Below are 27,392 nucleotides of genomic sequence, written 5' to 3'. Positions count from 1 at the left end.
AAGGTTTTTGTGATAAAAGGGAAATTAATTTCAAGCAATTTATTCCAGTTAGCTATTATTATAGAGCTGTTTCTAAGACAATAATAGGTGAATCTCTTGGATTTTCACGAAAGGATTGATTTTTCAACACTAGGTTAAATTGGGTAAGATTGTGTTAGTTCTGTGTTAAAGAATTGTTCAGTTTGAGATTTATACAGAAAAAAAATGGTTAGATATTTATAGAAATAATTATAAAATAAATGGAAGATATTGAAAGTAAATGGATTTTTTTATATACTATACATTTACCGTAGGAATGACTCAGCTGGGAGCCATGTAGTAGTTATGCAAAGAAAGCATAAGGTCGTTTTCAGTAGTTTTAGGGCACTAGAGAAATTTCGAAGTTAAAAAAGTGATCTTGAATGGAAGTGCTTTGTTTCTGCTTAGGTTTACAGTAATTTCAGTTAGTGTTTCAAGTTACATCTCGAGGAAATATTCTAGATGCTTTTGGCTTTGTAAAAGTAAATTACTATACAGAAAAACTCGCATTAATTCATTGCTGAAATTAGGAGAAGGAATGATTCTCAGTAGTGCTGTTTTCAATAGAAATGGGGCGAGTTATTTTATATTGGTATAAGTATTTATAATTTAGGAAACTGTTCTTGGTTCCCAACCACACACCTCCCCCCCCCCCCCCTTTCTCTCTCTCTCTCTCTCTAAACGGGGCGAGTTGTTTTTTTAAATTGATATTGGTATAATTTAGGAACTGTTCCTGTCCCTCCTACCCAAACCCTCCCCCACCCACCCTCTCTCTCTCTTCTCTCTCTCTCTCTTTCTCTCTCACTCTCTCATACAAAAAACTATATGAAAACATCTCTCTCTCTCTTCTCTCTCTCTCTCTCTCTCTTCGCTCTCTCTCTCCTCCTCTACATGAATAGTCGCTCTCTCTCTCTCTCTATCTCGCTCTCTTCTCTCTCTCTCTCTCATACCAAAAACTTACTGAATAGTCTCTCTCTCTCTCTCTCTCTCTCTATCTCTCTCTCTCATACATCTCTCTCTCTCTCATACAAACTATATTGAATAGTGTCATTCTCTCTCTCTCTCTCTCAGCACAACAAACTGTGGCTCAGTAAAGTGTCCTCTTTTGCTAAAGCAACCCACTACGCAATAGACACTTCGAGGCTGCCTTCACATTCACACGCTTAGAAGCAGCCTTTCGTGCATTGCTGAAGTTTTTGCTTGTTTCCCTGAAACCTCATTTTAGACCCCGCACATGGCTGAAGCTGTCCTGTACACTGTATATTCTTTGAAGCGTCCCTGTATTCACTTGAAGCATTTTACTTAAGGAGTCTTGGTCCATTCTACACACTTTGCTGAAGCCCCTACACATGAACACTACACACCATTAGAATGCTTTTAAGATTCATAGCCACACACACATTATAGACACCACTCTTAGAGCTTTAAGTCATGACATTCTTATTCCTAACACTTCTATCTTGACATTCTGACTCCTAACACCCCTCTCTCGACATTCTTATTCCTTACACTTCTCTCGACGTTCTTAATCCTTACACTTCTCTCGACATTCTTACTCTCAACACCTCTCTTGACATTCTTATTCATAACACCTTTCTCTCGACATTCTTACTCCTAACTCCTCGCTCTCGACATTCTTACTCCTAACACCTCTCTTTTGACATTCTTATTCCTAACACCTTTCTCTCGACATTCTTACTCTTAACACCTCTCTGTTGACATTCATTCTTACCTATTCAGTGTTCCATGATGACAGATGGTCGTTTTGGTCTTGGAAGATTGTCAAGGTGTGAATCTTGGGTTCATCGCCAGATTTATTTTGTGAATTCTAATGATTTGTGTCGTAAATTTTGAACAGTTCAGTGGGTCATCTTTGAAGTTTTAAGTTTCACGTCGTCTTAATTTGCGAGAATTGAGTTTTTTTTTTTTTTTTTGTATTTAGTAATCGGGACAAAGTGAGAACTAGAGCAGTAATGTTAATTGATTACTTGGGTTTTCATTCCATTTAAAGGGGCGTAAGTTGAAGTACAGAAGTTCTCATAACACTTGGAAATATTGTAGATAGAAAAAGCTGGAGCAGCAATAAAATAAAAACACTCCTTTTGGGTCCGCATTAAAGCGCCCCCAGGGAAAGGGAGTGTCCCAGCAGGAGGTGAAGAACCAAGTCTGGCATAAACTTCGAAGCCGGTTTGAGAGTTGTCTACTAACTGGAAACATCTGTGATAGCTGAGGTGGGGAAAAGCCCATCGACTTCCCTCGTGTGCTTTTCCCGATGTATTCCCATTTTCTCTTGTCATTGGTGAAGACTGCAGGTGACTCTCGGATGTCAAAGAAAACTGTCTTATGCATAGGGAGTCCTATGGGGGAGGGGTAGAGGGGGAAGTTTGGTAAGGTTTACCACTGAGACGAGCCTTTGGCTACTTTGATGCTTCATTCTTGTGGCCGTGGATTCCATACTTTATTTGTACAAATGATTGCTTGACATCCAGTATCTAAGGAAGTATGGTGTGAAGAACCCGTAGACTTTACCACCAAAATTTCGTCCCAGAGATAAACGTAATGTCCAAAAAATACAGTCCAGTGTCTCCTTGAGTAACATGTAATTAAATGTACTGTGTGCCAACATAAGTTTTGTCTACATACTTTCAGTGTTCTATATTTGTAAACCACAGGAATCTCTGTAAGTCTTATTACAGAAAACGAGTTTTGCATTCACCCTCATAGAAACTGAGGGACGAACTGCAAGAGACACTACGATAAATATAGTCTCGATCGTAATGGTAATTCTAATGTTGACTTTGTACGTGACAGAATTCTTGACTTCAGCTATCAACGATAATTTACTCGTAAATACTACTCGATAAGGTCATTTTATCCTTATTCTCAGATGTATTCATATACAATGTTGACTTAGTTTTCTATATGTAGTTTGACTAAAAGTACTTAGTATGATTCAAGGAGCACCACCACAGCCTGTCCCTTGGCATCTTCCAGCATCATATTGTTAATTTTAAAACCAAGCCGTCATTACGGGTGGCGAATTTGGAGAACTACCTTATTATTAAGCATTGCCCTTTCTTGGAAATTTTTATTCTGAATTATTGCAGTTTACTTTTAAGAGTTTGCTTTTAGATTTTGATCTTTTAAAAAGTTTTTTTTTTAACCGCATTCGTTTATATTTCACTTGATATGGAAAATTCTAATCATTTACCAAGATCAGAAAGTTTTTTATTCATTTTCGTCATTTTTGCATTAGTCGAATTGATTTTTGTAACACTTTTTCTGCGTTCTACTTTAATAACTTCGATCCACAAAATTATTTATAATTATTAAATGTAATGTATATCCTGCCAGATGTCTCAAAACGTTTAAGTTGAATATATCAGAACATTCTTAAAGAGAGAAATGTTAGCTTATCCTTCAGCAAGCAACGACAAAAACTTTCAATTATATTTCGGACACGCCGTCGTTTCAAAAGGTGGTACCAGCTTGAGGCTCAAACTCCTTCTCGTCTTAGGCTGACATTTCATTACCGTGTATTTGAAATAAAGAAAGATTAAATAACCACGATGGCCAGTTTTAGCGTTTGTGAGAGAAACCTTGCAAAATTCATAACATCGTCAGTGAAACGAAAAATTAGGTGTATATTGCTAATTCAGGAGAGTTTTGATAGTATCTTTGACCTAGAATTGACAGAATCATAAATCCGGGTAAGTTTTGGTAGTCTCCAAACTTGTGATAAGGTATGGATGTATAACTCCTAATTCCAGGGGAGTTTTGATCACGTCTTTGACATAGAATTGACAGAAACAAACTTATAAGGTATGGATGTATAATTCCTAATTCCAGGGGAGCTTTGATCAGGTCTTTGACCTAGAATTTATAAAAATAAAACTGTAATAAGGTTAGTGTTAAAATGTAGCCTTTTATATATTAGAAAGGTTATTATCCTGTCAACTAATAACTTGATAAAAGGTACGTTGTGAGCTTCGAGGCTCTTGGAGATAATCCAGACTTCACTGAGTGCAAAAGATTTTTAAAATTTTTACCTTACATTTCTGAAGAGATGAGAGAACATAATTTATTTTCAGTCTACTTTTCGTATTTAAGGCTTAAATGATATGAGATCCAAGAAAAGCTAAAGAATCATTTGATGGAATAGAAGGTACAGAGAAGTTTCATACTTTTCCTAATAAATATTACAGGAACCTTTGATGGCAATTAGTGAAATGTTAACTTTAGTTTTGATGGTTAATTCTAGGTATTCACAGGTTTAATCTGAAGATTGTCTACTAGTGATTTAATGGTTAACTGAACTTTGACCTTTAGATATGGAAATAGAACTGTTATATCTTGCCAAGATATATACATGCATATATAGACATTTATTTTGGTGGCTCCTAACTTTCCTTACCTAGACAAAGTAACTTGAAATTACTGTTATTAAAGGTATTTTACAAATAATACATGGTTTTATTGTGTCGTATTTTAAAGCATGGAGCATATTGTTCGTTAAGAGTTTTCATAGATTTTTAAAATTTAATATTCCAACTTGAAAATTTTAGTGGCGTAGTAAAAGTTTCCTAAGTTTGATCTAATGAGTTTTCTTGTGTAGGTCGATTTTCAACAGGGTGTTTATAGAAGTAATGAAATTCCAGGAGCTTCTAGTTACCCGACAGAGGTTTAAGTTTTAATAAATCTTTGCTTCAGATGCTCTGCAATTCTAAATGTCCTTTGACGATGGTAAAGATGAAATTCAGTTATTCATAGAGTATTGTTCACAATAGTTTGTGATGGTTTTATCTTAGGGATGTCTGTTAGCTTTCTTTGCCTTAGTTTGCGATTGTTTTAGCTTCAAGATGTCTGTTAGTTTCTGTTAGCTTTGATTATTTGCGTTAGTCTGTGATTGTTTTAGCTTCGAGAAGACTGTGAACTTTGATTTTTTGCTTACTAGTTAGTATTATTTTAATATCTGTTAGCTTTGATTTGCGTTAGTTTGTGATGGTTTTGTCTCCATGATGTCTGTTAGCTTTGCTACTTTTCCTTTGTTTGTTTTTTTTCTTCAGGAGTCTTGTTAGCTCATTTGATTCTTTGTCTTAGTTTATGATGGGTTTTTATCTCCAGGATTTCTGTTAGCTTTGATTTTTTTGCCTTAGTTTGCCTTGGTTTTATCTTCAGGCATGTCGGTTAGGCTCTTTGATTCTTTGCCTTAGTTTGATTGTTTTAGCGGCAAGAAATCTGTTAGCTTTGATTTTTTGCCTAGTTTTGTCTTGGTTTTGTTTTCAGGTTGTCTGTTAGCTTTGATTCTTTGCCTTAGTTTGTGTTAGTTTTACTTAAAGGAAGTCTGTTAGCTTTGATTCGTTGCCTTAGTTTGCCTTGGCTTTATCTAAAGGATGTTTGTTAGCTTTGATTCTTTGCCATAGTTTATGATGGTTTTATCTTTAGGATGTCTGTTAACTTTGATTCTTTGCCATAGTTTGTGATGGTTTTATCTTTAGGATGTCTGTTAACTTGATTCTTTGCCATAGTTGTGATGGTTTTAGCTTCACGAAGTTTGTTAGCTTTGATTTTTTGCTTTTGTGATGGTTTTTACCTTATTGAGGTCTGTTTAGCTTTAGTTCTTTGCATTAGCTTGTGATTGTTTTACTTTCACGTTGTCTGTTAGCTTTCCTGCTTTGCCTTTGTTTTAGCTTCAAGAAATCTGTTAGTTTTTTATTCTTTGCCTTAATTTGTGGTGGTTTTTACTTTGAGGTTGTCGCTAGCTTGCTACTTAGCCTTTGTTTGTGTGTTTTAGCTTCAAGAAGTCTGTTGGCTCTGGTCTTTGCATTAGTTTGCGATTATTTTAGCTTCAAGACGTCTGTTAGCTTTTATTCTTTGCCTTTGTTTGTGGTGGTTTTAATTTCAGGTTGTCTATTAGCTTTGATACTTTAGCATTCAAGATGTCTTGAGTTTTTTTTTTTTTTTTCAAAGAGGCCTGTATTAGTCTTAACTTTTTGCCAAAGAACTCTGAGAGTTTTTTAGTCTCTGCCTAAGTAGTCTGTTAGTTTGAGCTTTTGCCTAAGAAGTCTGTAGTGTGAATTTTTTGCCTAAAAAGTCTGTTAGTGCTAGCTTTAGCCTAAGTCTGTTAGTGCGAGCTTTTTACCTAAAAAATTATTAGTTAGAGCTTTAGCTTATGAGGTCTGTTAGAGTGAGCTTTTGCCTAAGAAGTCTGTTAATGAGTCTTTGCATAAAAAGTCAGTTAGGAGATTTTGCATTTGAAGTCTGTTTTAATATTTGCCTAATAAATCTGTTAGTTTTGTATTCTTTGAGTAAGAACTGTTATTTTGTGGGTCTTAAATGAGAAATCTGTTAGTTTTTAGTTTTTTTTTCCAGAAGGTTTTAGTTTGTTAGGTGATAAGTTAATCAGTTGCTGTTTTTGCTAGAAAACATAGTTTTTCTGGAAACGCAAAGTCTTGTTGATGAGTTTGTTTTGTCGCTGAAAAGTACGTCAGTTCTGCTTGAAAGTCGTCTCTGAGTAGTTGTTGTGGAATCAGTGATATCTTTGGAAATAAAGTATCTATTTTGCTTTTTGTTTTTGTTTTCCGATGAAAGAGTTTTAGATAATTTTATTCTGGTATGAAGTCTGTTTCCTGGAGTTTTTTTAAAACGTGTGTTTTTGTGGGTGGTTCCTTGTAGAATTTTTCTTGAGGTACCTCGTAATATCATGCTCAGGAGGTCTGAAAATCAACTACTCCTTACATTTGGTTAATCTGTTTAGTTTTTAACTTAAAAATGACGAGTTTGTCAGTTTTTTTAAGGAGTACGTGGGCTTTTTTTTTCACTAAGTCAGGTAGTTCGTGACCTTTTCGACTAGAAATAATCTGTGCTTGATAATTTGCCAAAAACATGTAACGTATCAGTTATCGTGACATATTTTGCCATCAAGGGAGATAATTAATAGCTGCTAGATATTATATATCTTAACCTCAAAACACCCTGTGGTCCACGTGTACGGTGAAGGCTGACGTTAGTCCGACCTGCTGTCTGCTGGGGGAGGAAGAACCAGCAGGACAGCAGGTCGGACTAACGTTTGAATGGTGTCTTGCCATAGGACGAAGCGAGTGTTTTTTGGGGGGGGTGGGGAGGGGGGGGTGGGTGCCTCAGGCAACTTGTTCCACCGGAAGGGATTTCAGTCACTTGTCTGCTTTTGCGGTCCAGCTTTGGTCGACGAACTTTGTCCGATGTGACGTCAGAAGCGGAGAAACAGCGAGAAAAAGTCAGAACTTTGCCGCGGTTTCTCTGCTTCTGACGTCACATCGAACAAAGTTCGTCGAGCAAAGCTCGGCCGTGTGGACGGGGCCTTGTGTAATTGATTTGTTTATGTTGTAACACAGACTGGAGGATGACTTGTAATTTCGAATAAATAAAATTAACTGGTTTATGTTTGATTTGTTTGGGAAATTCCTGTGATTCTCTTTGTTCAGATAGACATCTGAGTGGAATGCCGACTTGGAAGGTAAATTCTTTAGACAGAGGAAGAGTCATTAAGTTGCTGTTAAAGTTGAAACAAAGGTCATCTAGAATAAGTTTAACGTAACTATACAGAAAAATTATAAAAATAATAATAAAGGAAAATTAAAGATAAATTGAACAAAATGCGAAGTATAAGATATGCAATGATGCTATGTAAAGTAATCAAAAGTTCTCCTCAGATAAGGAATTATTTGCGAACATGGTAATACACCTCTGTTATCGTGGGACTTGATGTTTTAAAAGTTATAATTGAACATTGTATAGGAAATGTACATAAAATTGTCTAAGGCATTTCAAGGAAAAATATGAAGAAGTTAAAATTGATCAATTCATACTTGAAACAGTTGAACTAAATTAGCATTTTGAAAGAATATAAAAGAATTTGAAGTAATTCTTAGAGTATTTTTGTATCTAAAAAGGCACCATAGTGGTTTATTACATTGCAGCATTTTGCCAGCAAATTGGACACTAGGTAACCAGTGCTGGTGGGAAAATTGAAGCCTGCTGTGCTCATAACATGATAGTTCTCCAATTTCGCCACCAGTAATGACGGTTTGGTGTCTAATTTAACAGCACGATGCTGTCCCTTGAATTATACAGAGTTACTTCAGTCGACTCCACATTGAAAACAGTCAATATTCTATATGAATGCCTCCGTAGATAAGGATAAGATAACTTTATCAAATAATATTTACTGTAAGTTGATAGCTCTTAAGTCAAGAATTGTCAGTTACAAAAGTTCAACATCGAATTACCAACACGATCGAGAATAAATTTATCGTAGTCTCTTTTTCACCGTTCGTCCCTCAGTTTTTCTATGCTGGTGAATACAAAACTCGTTTCTGTAAGAAGCAGTTACAGAGATTCCTGTGGTTTACAAATAAAGAAACCTAGAAGCACGTTGTCGAAATGTATGTTGACACACCGTAGATTTAATTGCTTATTACTTATGGAGGAACTGGAGGTTGTATTATTTTGGCCATTATACCTCAGCTCTGGGACGAAATTATGGCGATTAAGTCTTTTGGTAATTTACGCTAAGAGTGAACTCAAGCCAAGGCTCGTCTCAGTGGTAAACCTTGCCAAACCTCCTACCTCTACCCCTCCCACATAGGACTCCCTACACATAACAGCTTTCCTTGACATCTGAGTCTCACCAGCAGTCTTCAGCAGACAGAGAAAACGGGAATACATCGGGAAAAGCACACGAGGGAAGTCGAGGGCTTTTCCCACCTCTGCTATCACAGATGTTTCCAGTTAGTAAACAACTCTCAAACCGGCTTCGAAGTTGATGCCGACTTAAAGTTCTCCACCTCCTGCTGGGGAAACCTCCTTTCCCCTGGGCGCTGTAATGCGGACCCAAGGGGGGTAAATAATTTTATTTCTTCCAAAATTTTTAGGAGTAACCATCCGCAAATTCGAAAATGCATTTTTTGGATTTAAATAAAAGTGTCCGGTTAAAGGCAATTTTTTATTTCCTTATTTATACACAAGATTTATACTTGTCATAACTATGACGTTGCTGCTGAAAATGTGGTCAGTTTATGAAGTCATAAAATTTCTGGACTTTGTATAGGGGTCTTTGTTGCCTTATCTTGAGTATACCTATATCTGAAGCTTAACCTTGACTAGAGGAGGTAATGCTTTATCTGTAGCATACCTTATATTTCAAGCTTAACTTTAACTATAGGAGCTTGCGTCTTAGGCCCCGTCCACACTGTCGAGCTTTGGTCGACGAACTTTGTCCGATGTGACGTCAGAAGCGGAGAAACAGCGGGAAAAGTCAGAACTTTACCTCAGTTTCTTCGCTCCTGGCGTCACATCGAACAAAGTTCGTCGAGCAAAGCTCGGCCGTGTGAACGGGGCCTTAAGTCCTGTCCACACGATCGGGCTTGATCGGCGGACTTCCCCTCTAACAGGCACACTTGACGGGCAAACCGTCAAATTGCCGATGGGTCTTTAGCAAAATCACCATGGTGGTATCCCGATGGCTTGAACTTCGACCCTGGCAGACGTACGTTAACCATATACATTTCTTTTACTGAGCCATTCTTTGCACCATATTCTCTTCTTTTTCATCACACACAAAGCAATTATCATGTTACACTATCATCTTCTTTGCGGTAGGCACCATGTTTGATCGTACCGCACTGAACACGCTACTGGCATTGTCGGGCACGCCCACCTCCCCATCGCTTCACCCGCCTTTGTGGACAACATTCACAGGTAAGCCAGCCAGAATTTGCCCGTCAACCCGGAGCACGCCGATCAGGCACGCTCGTGTGGACAGGCTTTTATCTGAATATACCTTATATTCAAGCTTCACTTTGACTATGGAACATATGCTTATCTGCAGCATACCATATATTCCAAGCTTAACATTGACTATAGGAGAAAATGCTTTATCTGTAGTGTACTTCATATTTCAAGCTTGGCCGTAACTATAGAAGCTTGTCTCTTTAGGTATACTATAACTCAAGCTTAACCTGACTACAGGAGCTAATGCCTTATCTGTAGCATACCTCAAATATCAAGCTTCACTTTTAACTATAGGAGATGCCGCCTTATCTGTAGCGTATCATATATTTCAAGCTTAAACATCTGACTACAGGAACTAATGCCATATCTGTAGTGTACTTTATATTTCAAGCTTAAACTACCATTGGAGCTTATGCCTATCTGTGGCATACCTTATTTCAAGCTTACAATTGATTGCAGGAGCCAATGCCTTATCTGTAGCATACCTTAGGCAAAGTTCGACCGTGTGGACGGGGCCTAACAGCTTTGTTCAATGTGACATCAGAAGCAGGAAAAGTCACTTGATCCACAGTTTCTCCACTTCTGTCGTCATATCGAATAGTCTCTGTCGGGCAAAGTTCGCCCGTGTGGACGGGGCATTATATTTTCAAGCTTAAACTGACTATAGGAGCTAATGCCTAAAGGCCTGTCCACACGAGCGGGCCTGATCGGCGTGCTCCGGGTTGACGGGCAAATTTCTGGCGGGCATACCCGTGAATGTTGTCCACACGGTGAGGAGATGGAGAGGTGGGCGTACCCGACGATGCCAGTAGTGTGTTCTGTGCGGTATGATAAAACATGGAGCCTACCGCAAAGAAGATAGTGTAGCATGATAATTGCTTTGTGATGAAAAAGAAGAGAATATGGTGCAAAGAATGGCTCAGGTAAAACGAAATGGTATATGAGGTTAACGTACGTCTACCAGGGGTCGAAGTTCAAGCCATGCGGGCACCACCACGGTGCTTTTGCTACAAGACCCATCTGGCGATTTGGCGGTTTGCCCGTCGTGTGTGCCCGTTAGAAGGGAAGTCCGCTGATCAGGCCCGATCGTGTGGACAGGCCTTAATCTGCAGCATACCTTATTATTTTCAAGCTTAACTTTTACTATAGTAACTAATGCTTTATCTGTAGCATGCCTCATATATCAAGCTTAACTTCTACTATAGGAGATAATGCTTATCTTAAGCTTACTCTTTCAAGCTTGGCCTTTAATATAGGCGCTTATGCCTTTTCTGCAGCATACCATATATTCCGTAAGCTTAACATTGACTATAGGAAGGTAAGGCCCTTATCTTTATATTTCAAGTCTGACTTTTACTGTAGGAGCTTATGCCTTCCCTGTAGTACACCTTATATTTCATGAATACTTAAGTCATGATTGTGAGAGAGAGAGAGAGAGAGAATGTTGGAATATAGTTAACCAAACACTTTTTGAGAAGATAGAAATACCTTAAAACTTTAAAGAAAATAAAACTAACACAATGAAATCAGACAAACTTAATGTTCAGCTAAACGAAGTAAAATTCATAAGCCCTAATCATTGAAGAAAAAAAAAAAAAAAAAAAAAAAAAAAAAAAAAAAAAAAAAAAAAAAAAGGAAAAATTACATGAAAAACTGACAACTTAGTGCAGTCACCCTTTTTCTTTAGAGGCTCAGAAAAATTGATACATAGTACTCGCATTGATAAGTAAAGGACTATAAAATACCTCGTGTATCCTACAAAACTGAATTATGTATTTTGGCCGTTCACGTCATTTACCTTATGCCTAATACAACATCCAATAACTTCATTTGATTCAGCAAAACAATAACCCAAAGGAAGTGTTAAGACTTCATATTTACGCAAGTTTCTGTTCTTATCTTCTTCTCAGGATTGATTGAAGGCATCAAAATTCTTTTGTATTTCGGTAGACTGGATTCTTCTTAATTTTAAAAATAAAGTGTAATTTCCCGTATGAAACAAAACCGGCCATAGAGAGAGAGAGAGACGAGAGAGAGATGAGAGATGACCGAGAGAGGAGAGAGAGAGAGAGGAGAAGGGAGAGAGATGAGAGAGAGAGAGAGAGAAACAAACAAGGCTGGTGGTATAGATTGACTTCCAACTACAAGAGAAAATTGGTAATTAAAACACCATCATCATAAGCAACAGATAAGCAGTAATTAATCTATGCCGAATGAAAATGACAGTAAATCCCACCTCTAGAAGAATGAGTGTTTATATAATATGAACAATTGTGAGACAAGCATGAACAGCTTAGAAAAAGGCGCAAGGTCCTGAATTGGGCCGAAGCGATGGTAATCTGCAATTAAAAAATAACGAAAAAATGTTGAAAATTGGAACCATAAAATAAATACAAAAAAATAAGAACCCACACAAAACCTAACTTGAATAGGGATTAGAGAACGACAGAGGAAAAAAGGAAGTGAAGCCAGGTCTTGCAAGGTAAAGAAGATTAACCTTAGTGAGTCCATAGTTATAGTCTTGAATTCTTGAAATACCTTCTCTCCGGGACCCTTCTCTTAGTTGTAGGCAATTAATATCAACAAAAGACTAGGCCTATTTTTTTCTTTAATATTATAAGATATTGCACAAATAGAGTGTGTCAAAGGTCTTTACAGCTAGAATAGAAGAAGTTAAGGACCTAGACTACTGGGAAAGACTACAATTCTTAAAATTATATAGTCTAGAAAGGAGAAGAGAACGCTACATGATAATTCAGGCCTGGAAACAGATAGAAGGAATAGCAGAAAATATCATGGAACTAAAAATATCAGAAAGAGCAAGCAGAGGTAGATTAATAGTGCCCAAAACTATACCAGGAAAAAATAAGGAAAGCACACAGGACATTAATCCACTACGCACCAGCATCGATAAGCAGCGTCTATTCAATGCGTTGCCAGCTCATCTGAGGAATATATCAGGAGTGAGCGTAGATGTGTTTAAGAATAAGCTCGACAATATCTAAACTGCATCCAAGATTGAAGATGCAAAATATACCGGAAGATGTACTAGCAACTCTCTGGTAGACATTAGAGGTGCCTCACACTGAGGGACCTGGGGCAACCCGAACAGATGTAAGGTCTGTAAGGTAAGTAAGGTCAAGATAAGTTTTCATTTATTATGTCACTGAGTTTGCAATATTAATCCAAGATCTTTGACAAACGCCTTGATAAAGAGACAGCTACTGCCGTCAGCTAGAGGACCCACAAGGCACCAGAAGTACTACTGGAAACATTCTTAGGTTGGAGGCGAAGATACAGAGAACAACTGAAAAATTAAGACAGCCTTCAAACAATAATGCAGGTTAACTTAATGAAATATGTTTGTAGATGAAAGCGATGAGTGGCCAGATGGCAGGTGTATGGAATAAAGGCAGTGAGGCAGGAATGGAACAAAGACAATGAGGCCCAAGGATAAAGGAATAATAGAACAATTATGTGATGTTGAGGATATAGTGCTGTAAATTTGGGATGGAGAAAGCAGTAATGAAAGAAAATAAACAATTTGGATGAATGCAATGCTGATAAAACAGCATCCTGATAGTAAATAAATGGTAATACTTGTACAAGACCTGTATATTGCACTTTACTGTACACACATTAATGTAAAGAAAATGGACATACTGAATCATGTCTGGCAACATATATGACTGAAGAGCGAATGAGGAAAGGTTATTAGAGAGAGAGAGAGAGAGAGAGAGAGAGAGAGAGAGAGAGAGAGAGAGAGAGAGAGAGAATGTGGTATTCAAGATGAGAAATTGATTGACATCTCAAAGATATGGTCTGTGCATGTAATGAGAAAAGATTATAAGGCAAAGTAGATTACGTGAAGGCCATTAAACCCAGAGTTTATCAAGAATCCAAGAAAACTTTCACAAAGCAGTTATGTACGAAGGTATAATGCAGCCAATTAAATTGCCGAGGTCTAATTGTCGTGGTCCAAGATTGTATAGTAATGTAACAAAAATGCATAAAAGGTGATATTATTATCTGGAGTGAATCAAATTGGGAAAGGTGGTCTGATTTGCAACTGACTTCAATTTCAAAACTTGCCAATTATGAACTTATATCACAAAGTTTTTATAGTGAAACAAACCTACCATATACTTAATAAATCACAAATAATGTTTTGTAACTCTTAACACTTCGTTAGAGTTTCAGCATGGCAACTAAGAATCTTATATAATTCTGCTTCTTGAAAACGATACTTCATAAAAAGATAACATACGGCCAAAACACACATTTCATCTGTCTAAAATATTAACACTTCACGGTGAAACTTACATAAGCCCGAGTCTTAGAAAGAAAGACAAGATGAAAGTGAGAATACAGAGATGTCACAAATGTTAAAGCAACTGCTCAGCAGATGGCACGTTGCACAATCACATAAGCAAAGCAATCCAATGAATTGTCATGTAGACCTGTGCTTTCACGAGATGCACCTTTGCTTAATGAAAACAAAACTTTTTTCACTTGTGCCTAGATGCTTCAAGACTAGATCAGCCAAATAGCTATTTAAACTATTACAGAGTGGTGTTACTGGTAACTGGAGTCTCCACCTACTAATGGGGCAGTCTCTCATCTCTCTAACTTCCTTCATCCTAGATATTTCTGCAGAACAGAGATGTGTAGCAATCGAAGGAAGTGGAGGAGGGAAGTCCCCATTAAAATTTGGAGAGCTTTATATCAAGAAGACCTATGACTTTTAAGACTAAGTGGGCTTTAAATACTGCAAATCTTTTCTTCACTGTTGCTTCAAAGGTAATAAGAGAGAGACACCTTCTGATGATAAATGATCTAACATTCTCGTGAAGTAGGCTTGAAAGGGCAATGCCTAATAAGCAAGCTTTCATAGCATAAGGCCCATTTATGGATAAAAAAGTCAGAAAACCAAGTGACTGCAATATCAAAAATACAATTATCAAAAGAATATGAACACTACAACATCATAAAACCCAAGGTAATGAGGCTACTACGAAGGATTATTACATTTCCTTTCCAGCGTAAGAATATTGGCATCAATACGGTCAAAAATAATTCAGAGTTTATCAGCGCTCATATAGACACCAGTTCCAATTTGAAATGTTGCAAGAAATTAAAGGTGTTGGTCTTTAAATCCCACTATCTTGTAATGTACTTTGATACTTAAGTGTTTTTCTACTTACTACAAGGAAACGCCAAAGACCCCAATGTGAAAAAAAAAATTTTTTATTACTCCAGGAAAGAAGAAGAAGACCTATGTCCATTAAATCAGCTCTAACTAAAGTTAGGTTATTAGGTACGTAACCTATGTCCATTCAAAGAGCTTTCAGCTCTAACTTAATTAAGCTAGGTTATTAGGTACGTGACTACAGTATGACAAATAATACAATGCTTCAAATAATGTTAATTGAATACTATTTCTAATAAACTGCCCTGAATTCGTGTCTTATATTTCAAGGGAACGGGCAACACAAAAACAATCTAATGATGCGTAATAAACGATAAATAGATTCTCTAGACCAATAACTCAAAACCAAGAGACCTGAAAAAACTTATCCAGCTCTAATAGTTCCTCTATTTCTATTGCAAATACAGGCTTCATTTTGGTACCATTCGCTACTCTCCATTCAACTCAGGTATTTCTTGCCGTCTCTGATGGCAGGAACATTCCACTACTCACACGACTGGTAAATGGATTTCTTATTGAAAGGTACTGACCTCATCAGCAATCAAGTACCCGACCTGTTTCCTGCTGACAGGCAGTTATAATTACAGTATTACAGAGACTAGCACCTTCGAAGAAAGCAGAGAAAAATGTAGACAAACTCGATAAATGTGTTTCAAAAAAGTATATGAAAATATATACAAGACACTAGAAAACATAACTCATCAATGCATAAGGAATTCCCTCCCAGAACGAAAACACTAAATATTGAAGTTTAGTAGTTGCGGTTTGATCACTATCCAGCTTACTCATCAGTAGTTGAGTTTCCCACACGAAAATAAGAATATCAACTTGAAGATTCCTCGAGATTGCTGAGCAAAATTAAGAGGAAAATAAGTCACAAGAGCACTCTGGAAAACATGATCACACTACATGAGATACCATAGTGTAAAGATCACATGACATGGGAAGACAGGGAACCCAACAAACAAGAGGAGAACCTACCAACTGATAACTAAAGATTTTTGCTAGTTTCGCCACCTGTTCAAGTCTCATAGAGGCCTAGCACAAGTGAAAATTAAAAAAGTTTCTCACTCATTTGGATGTACATTCAAATACATGAAGTTGAATGGGTGGAGGTACCTAGAAGATTTTCTAATCCATTGCAGGAACAAAATAATATTTTCCATAATATTCTTGAAATAGCTAGTGGCAGTGTTACTCTTCTTAGCGTGTTCCATTTTTCTTGTGTTGAACAGTGCCCGTTTAACAATAAAATAAAAAAATAGCTTCCATAATATTCTTGAAATGGCAAGTTGCAGTATTCCTCTTCTTAGTGTGTTTTTCATTTTTTGTGTTGACAACAGTACCTGGAAGAGAGGGTACAGTTTAGTATAGAGCAATTTTGTCATCTTAAAACTATATAAAAAAAAAAAAAAAAAAAAAAAAAAAAAAAAAAAGTCTTGGCTCCAAACTTTTCCCAAAGCTAACAGGTAAATCATTTCAATGTATTAACTACAATATGCTGGTTGGGGCCATATCGAAAGATGACTACAATACCTCAAGATTGACATACTGGAGTTTGATTTAGACTTGGCAATCAAAGTTTTGCAAATGCCCTTTTAGTATTGAAACTTATTACATATAAAATTCACATCATGACGAGATTACATTAATTTAGCCCCGACCATCTACAGGTTTGAGCAACATCCATTTGGGTACAAGTTCTTGAAATAGTCGTTTTCTCCAATTATTTGACCATTTAAGCTATCATTTCTTTCAAAATAGTAAACAAAATAATATTACAGTACTACTCATTTCAAAACACCAAAACCAGCATCCTCAGATGAAACGTATTAGACAAGTCTCAGGAATGGTAGAGAGGATTTGAAAATGTCAGACCACATGCAAAAAAGTCTTTGTAGGATTTTTTTTTATTTTACTTATTGATCTCATAATTATTATTTCAGTGAAGTTTCAAAGTTTCTGAGATTTGTTAAGTGCTTTTAAACGCACTTCTACACAGTTTTGTTCTCATTCAAACTTAATATCATATGAGAAAATGCAACTAATTAAACTTAGAAAAATGGGGGATAATGACTTGAATTAATGAGAATATCCTTACAGTAGTTTAGAACTGACCAGTAGTTTTAGACTGACCAGAAGTCCCATCTAGCTGAAGGGATGGTCTTAAAGATTTTGCCTTAAACGAGAAGGAAAATTTGCAATCTAGATCCCAGGGGGAAAGGTGGTACCATAGCTTAGGCTACCATTCACACCCAACCACTTAAGAGACGAACACTTACACATAACCGTAACCTTTCAACACTTTTAATTGGTGACGCATTACCATTCCTAATTACAATCAAGCTTACCAGGTGCATAACCAGGAGCCTCCTGTTATATGAAGATTATGGTCACTGGTTCAGTCCCGATGTGAGGTAGATGTGAATGCTCTTCGATTTACTCCAACAACTGCTGAAATGAGATGATTTTCATCAGTCAGATCATTATTTCACAATCAGGCCTACAACTTCAGTCCCTGCCATGGCTAGTTTCCACAAAGTTACTGAAATGACCTTGCCTACATACATTATAGCTGTTAAGCTTCTTAGTCTTTAAGGTTAATACCGTGAAAATCTTCAGGAAAGTAATAATCTTAAATTAAACTTACTTCTAGAGCATATGCTTCTAGAGCATATGCAAGTTTTTTCTGCTCCCATGCCGATTTGATTTGATAAGATCGTGGGAGGTCCACGACTTCAGGTCTTCATCAGAAATCTTACTAAAACAACAATAACTTTAACAATCATAAACTATAGAGATCACACAATATTAAAATTAACTATGTAATAGCAAACAGGCCATGAGCCTATATGGGAACGTTGCCTTTACCTCTTTCATCTTCGAAATATTCTACGCATCATCTAGATATTTTTAGACTGTTTTCCTGACCGCTTCTAAAAATTGTTCCTCTGGGGTCTACTTAAACTACAGTTTATTTTATACCCACAAAAAACAGATAGTACTGATAGAGAATTCCAAGCCTAAGTTGTCCCACAGCTAACACAGATAATAGTACTGATACAGAATTCCAAGCCTAAGTTGTCTACAGCTAACACGTAACAGTACTGATACAGAATTCCAAGCCTAAAGTGTCCCACAGCTAACACAATATTACTGATACAGAATTCCGAAGTCTAAATTGTCCCACAGCTAACACATAATCGTACTGATACAGAACTCCAAGACTAAGGATGTCCCACAGCTAACACAGATAATATGATACAGAACTTCCAACAAACCTGAGATATCCCACAGCTAACACATGATGTTACTGATACACAATTCCAAGCCTAAGGTATCCCACAGCTAACACAGATAATAGTACCGATACAGAATTCCAAGCCAAAGATGTCCCACAGCTAACACAGATAATAGCACTGATACAGAATTCCAAGCCTAAGTTGCCACACAGATAACAATAGTACAGATACAGAATTCCAAGCCTAATTTGCCCCACAGCTAACACAGATAATAGCACTGATACAAAATTCCAAGCCTAATTTGCCCCACAGCTAACACAGATAATAGTACTGATACAAAATTCCAAGCCTAAGTTGCCCCACAGCTAACAGATAACAATACTGAAACAGAATTCCAATCCTAAGATGTCCCACAGCTAACAGAGATATTAGTACTGATAAAGAATTCCAATCCTAAGATGTCCCACAGCTAACACAGATAATATTACTGATACAGAATTCCTAGCCTAAGATGTCCCACAGTTAACACAGGTAATTGTAGTAATGATACAGAATCCCAAGCCAGTTGTCTTATAAGTGTTAAAATGCATAATAATGCCAGTGACATGTACCCTTTTATTTAAGAGGTTTATTAGCATGATAAATAACTTAACATGGTAGTTTAGCAAAGACCATTTAAGCAATGCAGCTGATAAAACAATCTTTTGAAACAAATTAAAAGGTAAATGTATGTAAGAATATTGTAAAACAATTAAAATACACTTGACGTGTTCAAAATGTCCAAGATCCACGTGGTTTTGTTTATAACACACGGTGAATGTTTATCATAATTGTGTTTATAAATTTCGAAGTAGAGGGCTGGGCGAGGTTAGTGTTAACATGGCTAAGGCTTACACCAGATGCTCAAGTTGTAGGTTTGACATTTTCAATCTGTGTAAAATTGAAATTTCCATAACTAGATCCTATCCTTTGTCATGTTTCTGTCAAGGAAAATTAACATATAACCACACGTTCGTATTTTATCCAGTTCCACAAAACTGCAGGATTAGTTCATGTATAGTCGTAGAAGTGTCTCAATATTCTGGTAAGAACCTAAGTGATAAAGACTGTACTAGAAGAATTTCGTTAAAAATGCACCTTTGCTCGAAAATTGCTGGGAAAAACAACATAGCTAGCAACTCTCAATCGCGCATCAATAAAAAGTTATCTGGTAAGTCAAACAAATGCACTAATGGTCGAAATTCACGCTTGATGCCATAAGAAAGACTTCGAATGACGAGCAAGAAGAAGCTCTTTTGGTCGAAACTCGCATCGATAAATTAGTTATTAACGACGTTTATGGATCGTGCAGATTTTGTCTGTCTGATTAAGCTTTTCATATTTTTGGTGTGCTTAAAAGTTCGGACTGATTTGATATAAAAACTAAAAAATTGGTTAATTCTATAAATTTTTTTTTAGACCGATTCCAATACATTTTGCTAAAATTTACTAATTCGATATAAAACTTTTGAAAAATGGTTGATTCGATATAAAATTGTTGAAAATTGACCTATCTCACATACTATTTTTTTAAATGGATGGATTCGACATAAAACTATTTTATAAGTTGGCTAGTTAGATCAACTTAAAATTGCGTAATTCGATACAAATTTTTTTTAAACCTTGTCAATTCAAAAAATTTCAGAAATTGGCTAATTCCATACAAACACTTTTAAACATTGGCTGATTAGATATAAAAGATTTTAAAATTTATTGATTCTATATAAGGTTTTAAAAAAGGTTGGCTAATTCGATAAAAACTACTTTAAAAAAAAATTTAATTCGATGTTTAAAAATTGGCTAATTCGATAAACATTTGAAAAAAATTCACTATTTTCGATAAAACTAATCAAATAAAGTGGCTAATTCGATATAACTTTTACCAGGGGTGTAAGAGAACGATCTGACTCTCCCTAGGTTATTATTGATCGAGGTTACTTGTCAATAAATGAACTGAAAAAAATATCTCCGTTGCCTCTTCGATAACTGTTGCAGGGTTGTAAAACCCGTACACTAGCGATTCATAGCGATTTTCCCCAGCTACAGGCGGTGTGCCCGCCCTCTTTCTTCTCTCTCTCGCGGAATACCACAACACAGCTTTTTGCCCTCCCTGGGAAAAAAATCCGCAGCGGAAACTGAAAACGTGATAATGGCATAAAGGGATTATGGAATTAGCTTCATATCAGCTCCTTTGTTCGAAAATTGATGGAAAAAAATTCATAGTTATAATCTCTCGATCGCAGAGTAATAAAGGGTTATCTGATCAAGTCAAACAAAACTGTGCTTATGGTCGAGAGTCCCGCTTAATGTCATTTGAAAGACTTCGAATGAAAGAGCAAGAAGAGAGCTCTTTTGGTCTAAACCCGCATCGAAAGACATCATTAACAGCGTTATGGATCGTGAAGCATTTTGTCTGTCTGGTTTAAGCTTCTCATATTTTTGGTGGCTTAAAAGTTTGGACTAATTTGATATACTCTTAAAATATGAATTAATTCTATGTAAAAAAAAAAAAATCATAATAAAAATGGATTATTTCGATACAATTTTCTAAAATTTACTCATTCGATATAAAACTATTTTGAAAACGGTTGAATTTGACAAAACTATTCTAATAGTTGGCTAATTAGATCAACTTGAAATTGCGTAATTCGATACTTTTTAAACTTGGCTAATTCGACATAGAATTTCAAAAATTGGCTAATTTTTTAAAACTTGTCAATTCAAAAAATTTCAGAAATTGGCTATTTCCATTGCACACTTTTAAACACTGGCTAATTAGATATAAAAGATTTTCAAAATTTGTTGATTCGATATAAGATTTTAAAAATTGGCTAATTCGATATAACTAATTGAAAATTTTATTAATTCGATGCGTTTAAAAACTGGCTAATCATATATAAAACTTATAAAACTTTGCTAAATCGATACTCTATTTTTTACAAACTAATTCGTATAAAACTATTTTTAAAGAGTGGCTAATTCGATATAAACTTACCAGGGGTGTAAAAAGAAAAAACGATTTCACCCTCCTTACGTTATTATAGAGATAATTTGTAAATAAATAAAAAGTACAAAAAATCTTTTCCGTTTGCCTCTTCGATAACTGTTGCAAGGTTTGTAAAGCCGGCACACCAGCGATTTACAAACGATTTTCCCCAGCAGCTACTGTGTGTGTGTGTGTGTGTGTGTGTGTGTGCGCGCGCGCGCGCTTGCGCTCTCTCTCTCTCTCTCTCTCTCTCTCTCTCTCTCTCTCTCAATAACACAACACACAGCCTTTTCCCTGGAAAAATAATCTGCAGCGGAAACTGAAAACGGGATAATGGCATAAAGGGCTTATAGAATTGGTTTTCACAACAGCTTTGAATTTACGTTCGAATAATTTGAAAAAAAAAAATGTTGCAGACCAAATTGCTGAGAAAACAATTTCCATGATGCTAACCAATACTAAATCTTTATTCTAGTGAAAGTCATTGCAACCTCCTGATAATATTTGTACGTACAAACTCATGCATCTAAAGTAAAGTGAAAAGGGAGAACAAAATTGATACTTTGAATGAAGGGGCCCCACTGTGGTTAAGCTGAAGTTTGCTGCATACACACAAACTTCTGTGCTTATAATGATCATACCATTTGTAGTTATCTACCGAAATCCAAAACACTTATGGTTTCCGGACACCGTTTTAAAGTATGCCTAGTTCCATAAACTCATTTGCATCATTGCCTCAAATGATTTAGCAAACATCAACAAACTGAAGTAGTTGTCTGCACGGAGATGTCAATATCAACGATTTTTTAAACAATATAGCAGTAGTAGGTAGGTAAATGCAGTACAGGAGAGGTAATTTGACAGGATTCACCGAAAGGACAAATTACGTTTTTTTTTTTGTTTTTTTTTTATGCCTGTACGTCCATTCATCTCCGATGGGCTGGGGTACTTGAAGTGTGCGGCGAGCTTATCTAGGTAAAAAAGTAAACAAAAGACGGTAAAAGAATCAAATTAAGGTAAATTCACATTATCCCACCCGTATTGCTTCATAAACATTCTTTTACTTTAGTAAAAAAAAAAATCCTTATCTCCATGCGGGGCTCTTCGTAGAACTACCAATTTCCTTAAATAAAAATTCTTATTTTCCTTCACGGCTTAACTGCCAAACATCGAGCCTCCCAGCTATCACACCAACTCTCAAACGAACAGACACCATCAGATTATTAAACGGACTAAATTCCATAACCCTATCCTGTACTATCTGTTCCATTAGCAGAGACCACTCTTCTCATTTCACAGGTAAAAGCACACTCGTGGTGGGCTGCTCATATGGACAAAGAGCCCCTGCTGGCAAAAAACCACCTTAATGAAAATAAAGCTACTTCTAAAAAGGAACCTTTAAAGAGGTAAAAAATCTCAAGCAGTTGGCGACAAAAAAATTCTTAAAAAACAAGAAACGTGGTGTCATTTAGGCCGGTGCTTTACGCCCTTCCCTCTGATTAAAGAGATACCACAAAATTGGTTTATTGTAATGCCTATTCTCTTGAGTCTATACTGGGAACCTCCCTTACCCTTAATGTAGTTCCAGAATATCTTCCATTTGCCTCCTGAAAAAACTAACACATTAGTTAAAGCTATTCTACGGAGGCCTATGTAGAGAACCTTCCTTACCTTAATTTAGTTCCAGAATCTCTTCGACTTTGCTCCCGGAAACTCCAATATCGGTTAATGTATGCCTATTGCACTAGGCTTAGCTAGGCTGGAAACCTCCTTTGTTCCAGAATCTCTTCATTGTCATGGAAAAGCTAGCAACTGTTAATGAAAGCCTATTGTACAAGGCATAAGCTGGAAACATCCCTTAGTGCATGAATCTCCGCACTTTTCCTCCTGGAAAGCCAGGCAGTTGAAATAATACGCCTGGTATGCAATCCCTTCATCGGCACGGTATTTAAATTTCCTCAAAATGCGGACAAAATCCCTCTTCCATCTTCATCCTGGAAAAGCCAGGTAGTTGAATTATAATGCACATGGAAAGCCATCCCTCCAACAGCATTGCATCTGCAATAACCTCACACAGTCAGAATTCGCCGGCTCTGGGGCCAAGTAAAAGGCAGCAGAATTGGTCACAGTCTTCAGTTTCTCTTAGGGACAACACGACATGCCTTTGGATACGTTACGAAGCTCCATTTTGACCGTAAAGTTTTTTGCATCACAACGCTAATGACCTCAGTTATTCATAGCCACAATATTTTAAGGGAATGTCTGACTATCACAGCTGATCTCACTAGGACAGTGACTCGGTCCAATTGACAATGCTCCCTGAAAACTTTTCACTAGCTGTCACTATCAGCCAATGGCAAGAGTCCATGCAACTCCCTTTTCAGCTGAGAAGGGAAAAACGCTTCCTGATTGGCCCAGACATGAAAACAAGAAACCTCGAGATGCGTCAATATTTTCAGAGGGTATTACGTTATTTAACGGACTTACTATTTTAAGTGACACTTAAAATTTTATACATTATTCTTTGATTGATTTAAAAAAAAAATTATATGTGTTTGAATGTTCACTCGTATTTATAGTTTTATTATGTGAAGTTCGTGTTCCATAATTTTTCCAGAGTCTAGACATGTCCCCCCCCCCTTCTCTCTCTCTCTCTCTCTCGTCTCTCTCTCTCTCTCTCTCTCCTCTATTTTTCACAAGTTCAAAAGTCCTTCCCTGTCGTACCTTTGGTGGGAGACTTGGAACAATTGTCCAATTAATGTCTCCTACATGTTGGAAACAAGTAGGTTACTCCTTCCCAGACAAGGGAATCCAGCCCCAGGTATCAATACAGGATTCGTTTTTCCTTAAGCATCACTTACCTTTGCATTAAGTAGCCCTTTGTCTTCGACTTCTGCAGTATCTGGAAGATTATTCAAGAAGAATAATTATAGGAATATCCAGTCTATGAGAGAGAGAGAGAGAGAGAGAGAGAGAGAGAGAGAGAGAGAATTAAACCTGCATGCAACAAGAAAGGCAAATCGAAGATAATTTTGATCAATGAAAATTTGCAATAAAATAAAATTATATTATAGAAGACTTCAATGCCATTAAGATAGTTATCCGATATCAACGATAATGTAATTACAAGTTTCTGGGCATTCTATCATTACCTGAAATTATCAAAATATTCATATTGTCGAAAGAGAGAGAGAGAGAGACAGAGAGAGAGAGAGAGAGAGAGAGAGAGAGAGAGAGAGAGTTAACCCTGATTGCAACAAGAAAGACGAATCACAAATTATTTTAATTACAAGGTCAAGTGCAATAAAAATTCTAATTAAAGACATGAAAAATGCTATAAAAATATATTTTGAACAATTTAGTTTTTCATGGGTGCAGAGGTATGGAAGTCTGACTGTTAAGTCTACAGAAACGAACAAAAATATGATGCGTTTGTGACATTTGACTCGTAATTATGATCTGGATCCTTGGAACACGATATAAAATGCGGCATACTTGGCGATACAATAAACTTTAACCAATTGTTATGGGAGACTTCAATGCTTTTAAGATAGTTATCCGTAATTCGGATACTCTGATTATACTCTGTTATTTTCTATCTGTCCCATCCGCCTGTGGTGTTTTTGTATGGTAACACTGCGTCCCGGGCTTTAAATAGTTACGCTATGTGTAAGTTTTAGGCAAATAAAAAGGATCTGGGTGTACATTTGCAACTGAAAAGTGTTTTAATAATTTACTGTATGCGAATTACACCGTTAATATTCGAAACAGGACATTGTTATTATTGTTGAATGTAAGCTGAATGTAACTATCTAAAGCCCGGAACGCAGTGTTACCATACGCAAACACCACAGGCGGATGGACAGATGGAAAAAAACCGAGTATAGTCATTTTTCTGAAATTTTTCAACGTTTAACCTCATCAAAAGGAAACTTACATACGAGATCCGTGCAGCGGGCATTCTAGGGATAAGCTGGCTGATTCAGCAATATACTGGATACTACAGATGGTCAGAAGTGCTCAAGAACTCGGCCTTCTCGACATAGTTAATTGGACTGGGATACCTCGACCGGAGACTGTGTATTCACACCTAGGTCATATATCGTGTATATATATATATATATATATATATATATATATATATGTATATATATATATATATACATATATATATCTGTAGTTTAAATTGATGTTCTCCCAAACGTAATTCACTGCCCAGTGATTTCACATAACTTTATTTAAAGTCAAAGTTCCTCGAAATCTGTTATTAATGACTTAGCAAGTTTATGAAGATGGATAGATTTCTGCAAATCTTATTCTTTTACAGCACGTAACACATCCAGGATCCTTCTTGCGTGGGCTATGTTCAGTATCAACCTACCTTCAGGAAGATGGCTACAAGTCTTGTTTACTGCACCTACCATATGCCAAAAACATACCCAGATTCTCGGCTGTGGAGTCCTCTTGCTCTAGGTATAACGCTTCTTGATTTGCAATATTCCACGGTCTTTTTTTTTTTTTTTTCAAATACCACAATTTCTGCTTGAGGGGCGAGGAAGGATATCTTCACTTTTTCTTCTCCACACTTTTCATTCTCACAAGACCTTTTTCAACTTCTTCTTGTACGTTTTGTTGCTGAGTATGCCATCAGCTGCGGTGACAGAACAGATCTTTAAAGAATACGCACAACATACTACATTTTACCCAGTTTAAAAAAGAAAAATAAACAGTCAGAAAAATAGTTACAGTATTGGCAGTTTGGTAATTTTGCGTTGCTTTCAACTTTCAACATTGCTGTATTGCAAGCACATTGCTATATAAGCAATTTTTCATTCACATCCCATTGTTATTTCTATACCTGTTGAATTTCTTGCAACGTTGCCATATAGCAAGCCACTTGCATTCTAAATATATTCCGATTATACATTCATATTCGTCATCAGAAAGCTGATGTATTGCGTATTTGCCGTCCAGACGAATTCTGCACTGATTGCAACATTTCAGGCGCATTCGTGATCCCTGAGGCAAAAGTACTACAGTATTTATAGTTTACAAAACTCCAATTTGATCACAAAATTCCTAGAATATATAGCCTTGACGTTTTTTAGCAGGCTTAAATTAACGCAAACTGAAAATAATTACACTTAAAAATACCGTCCAGGTTGAAATCGTTTTCTAACTCATTACAAATATCTCGAACGAAGGCTATATCCTTGGTGTTTTGGCTACTTTTGAATTGATTGCATCATAGTTTCAATGCAAGCAAACAACTGCAATTTTGCAGTCATATTCGTGCTTATCTGCTGAAAATACTGCATAAGACCCAGTCTGAGACTTTCAACATATTCCTCACCACCAGTTCTTAGGCTGGGAATATTCTTTGTAACTCACCCCAGAAATAACAAGGAATTTCACATAAGAGAACTGTTATTTTATCCTCAAATGTTGATGTTAAATGCATTCCCTTCTTAAAATTTCTCCACTCAAAGCTTCTACATATTTTGCAATGCGCCACTTTCGATAAAAATCTCATCCACTAGGTTTTTTACAAAGCAAAACAAACACTTGTTGCCAATTTACAAATGAAAAAGAGGTTTTCGAGAAATGAAAGACTGTAGACGCAACTCGTTTATAGGTATTTAATAAATCCTCGTAAACTACAAAAGGCAGATTATTAGAACATTATTTTTTTCCGAATTTGCACAATACTTTATACATTCACTGGAAAAAAAACCCTACGGTTAAGGTACAATATATTGGAAATGATGCACACGAAGAATAGTAATTTCCACCGTCGTATTCTTTGTTTTGTTACATATATATCATAGAACAAAATGCGACGGGCAGTACGCGAAAGCCAAAATGAAGATCGCAGGATGACAGCGAGTATCCTACATGGCTAATATCCTACAGCGAATATCCTATAAGCGGATCAGGACTAGACGTTACGCTTGAGAAGGGAATTCGCCCCGCCATCCTGCCATCTGTCATCAGGGAACTTCTTTCACGTCGTCAGTTCTTTTTCTCTCTGAAAGGGTCAGTAATAAAAAGGATTTGAGACTAGTTATTCCTTACACTTCACTATATATACATAATAATCACATATTTCTGGCCTTAGCAATTAACA

The 27,392-nt window shown here is 36.5% G+C and overlaps 2 protein-coding genes across 16 annotated transcripts in view; both read left to right on the top strand.

Moving 5' to 3' along the window:
* Positions 1 to 27,392, top strand: part of LOC135223820 (mucin-2-like) — a 503,176-nt gene that overhangs the window by 335,829 nt on the left and 139,955 nt on the right. The gene's annotated exons all lie outside the window — the stretch shown is intronic.
* The window catches only part of LOC135223821 (ESF1 homolog), an 86,164-nt gene that overhangs the window by 27,324 nt on the left and 31,448 nt on the right, over positions 1 to 27,392 (top strand). The window lies entirely within an intron of this gene.

Source organism: Macrobrachium nipponense, chromosome 10, assembly GCF_015104395.2.
Source record: "Macrobrachium nipponense isolate FS-2020 chromosome 10, ASM1510439v2, whole genome shotgun sequence".
Classification (NCBI taxonomy): domain Eukaryota; kingdom Metazoa; phylum Arthropoda; class Malacostraca; order Decapoda; family Palaemonidae; genus Macrobrachium; species Macrobrachium nipponense.
This window is presented reverse-complemented; position numbering and strand designations above follow the sequence as displayed.